The sequence below is a fragment of the Oryzias latipes genome, chromosome 6, assembly GCF_053564925.1.
Source record: "Oryzias latipes strain Hd-rR chromosome 6, Olatipes_Hd-rR_3.1".
Classification (NCBI taxonomy): Eukaryota; Metazoa; Chordata; class Actinopteri; order Beloniformes; family Adrianichthyidae; genus Oryzias; species Oryzias latipes.
The window spans coordinates 6,143,174-6,145,720 of record NC_136242.1 but is presented as its reverse complement, the minus strand read 5'-3'; the positions used below and the strand labels follow the sequence as shown (position 1 = coordinate 6,145,720).

At 41.6% G+C, this 2,547-nt stretch overlaps 1 long non-coding RNA gene across 1 annotated transcript; it reads left to right on the top strand.

The window, feature by feature from the left end:
• The first annotated feature begins 1,926 nt into the window (after window positions 1–1,926).
• LOC105353628 (uncharacterized) lies at window positions 1,927–2,343 on the top strand. The gene is made up of 2 exons (XR_908357.4): window positions 1,927–2,066; window positions 2,158–2,343. It is a non-coding gene; the product is annotated as an uncharacterized LOC105353628 (long non-coding RNA).
• Window positions 2,344–2,547: the final 204 nt, after the last annotated feature.

Sequence of the window (2,547 nt, the reverse complement as noted above, 5' to 3'; positions counted from 1 at the left end):
GAATTAAATTCTGACCAAGTCCATCTTTGGTACTAAGCTGCACACATTAAGATGAACATATTAAACACCAGACAATGATTTGAAATCAGAGGGAGTCTGGGAATATTACAGCTCAGGGCCAGGATGTGGCTGCACATTTCCTGACAAAAGCAGAAGTAAGACCATCAGCGTTCTCCTTTTCACATTTGATTTTTCCTCATTGCTTCGACATGGCAAAGTAAGACAGAGCTCTCCACTGAGTGAACAAGTGACATCATTCTACAGAGCAAGGATACACTGAAGTTTAAGCAGGTCTCTGGGCAAAGCAGGTATCAAGTTTATACCAGAATCAAACAGTCAGTGGCTGTTCTGAACTCAGAAAAGCTACAGAGCATGTGCACTGGTAGCAAATACCTTTCAGATCAAGGTGATTTTCAGTTCTCCTGCTATAGGCCCAGAAACAACTGCCCATCCCATGATCCCAAAAGGCCGATAGGCACATAAATGAAAAAGTAATGCCATCATCCACAAATATAAACACTTACCAGAAGTGAAGAGCACAGACCTCAGAATGAAAACAAACTTCACAGGTGGATGTTGTAGGCTCAGGCCTGTTAGCTCCAGGAGGACGCAGTCGTCAAATTCCAACAGCATTCATAAATCCACGAGTATACAATCCATAAAATATTGACTGCCGAGTATAAAAAGATAAAATAAAAAAAGATGCAATAAAACATTTTAAAAACGGCAAAAACAGACAGACACTTCACAGACAAAAGAACATGCTGCCATCTTGATCTTCAATGCTTTTGGGCTCAGAATCTAGAGTCCTGGTTTCACAGCGGAGAGGATTGTAATCGGCAGCAAATGATCCAAAAGTCGTCTATATAGTATGTGTTTTGGGTATTAAAGTGAGAAGGCCTCGTTTCATGGGGGGCAGACGTTGCTGACCTTTACTACCTTCCAGAATGTCTTGGAACAGGAAACTTCTGATCTCCTTCCCTGTGAGCCCATCAGTACCGGGAGCTTCATTGGATGGAAGCTTCCTGACAGCAGCTTCTAGTTCTTCAATGTCTAAGTTTGCAGCAGAATTCCTTCAACCAATTATCTACTGTAGGTATGAAATTTGAAACCTGGTTTAGTCCAAAGGGGATCAGCTAATGTGTCTAGATTACTATCAAACATATAAACTTCCTTTTCAATCATTTTGCTATCTTTACTCTCTTTCTTGGATTAACAAACTCACTTTGTCTTCTTATTTTCTAGGCTGTGTTTTCTCTTTTTCTCTTCTTGATCTCATGAAAGCTCCTTGAGCGTTTTTCCTGTAAGAACAAACGTTTTCTTTGTCTTCAGATGAGTTACTGCAGCATTGACTGATTTCATAAAACAGATTCTTTTCCTCTTTTTAGTTTTTCTTTACATGATTTTTTTTACTAGTTTTAATAGAAAATTCTCTAATTTAGTTTTGACATATTACCACTTCTTGAAAAAACTCTAAATGTTTTTTTTCCCCCATCAATTTGAATACCTGAAATTATTTTTTAATTGAAGATGTGAAACTGGAGGGGCTTTGCAGAATCCAAGCGCGGACACAAAAATAGTGGTGAACTGGGTTTTATTCTTATGGTGAAGAGGGGATAAATGGAGGGGAGGAGAACAGGCCGTCAGGTGAGCAGACTGGCAGGGAGGCAAATACACGGGCTGGCAGAATCTCACTCATGAGGCACAATAATCTGGCGTTTGCCGACGGCTCCATCTCTGAATAAATAATCTCTATAATGAGCTGCAGGTGACGAGATGATGATGAGCAGGTGTGGAGTAGTCACTGTGGAGGCACGGCCACGGAACCACAACAGAAGAACAATACTTGAAACTTCCAGTAACCTTTCTTTCTCGTTGTTTTTGTGATCAGTCATTGGAGCTTTAGAAATGGAAGTTTTAGAGGTGAATCTAGTGTTAGGATTATGGTCTCCTCCCACTCCTACCGGGGAAGCATCGCTTCACCTGTTACCCATCTCCTCATCAGTCTTCAGGCTATTTATGGACTATTCACCCTCTGGCCGATGTCAGTCTGTCTGCTCTCAGCGGTAGAGTATTGACTAATGCAATCTCTTGGCCAAGCTCTCTGCCAATGCCATCCCTTTTGCAAACTAATCCACTGTTTGTCTGCCTCTTCAGGAATTGCCACCAGCTTCATCTTCACCATTGTTTACGACTGCCGTCCATGATCAGGACACCAAGCAAGGCTTCACACGATTTCACAGTCGTCACAACCCCCACCAGACCAGCAGCTCTTCATTCCATCAGACGTCCACCACTCTCCACCACCACTGGGACAAAATAAAGACTTTAATTCATTCACCATCTGTTTCTGTCCTGCTTCTGGGTCCAGCCTCGTTCATCTAGAGCTTTAGAAATAAGCCAGTAGTCCATTCTGGACTTAGCTGTATAGTTTGGTTTTACCATGTGAATTCTCTCTTCACTGGGTTTTGAATTTGCCAAATATCAACGAGACCATTATCTCTAATAAATGTTTCCATGACAGAGCTGTAGTGGTGATGATCATAT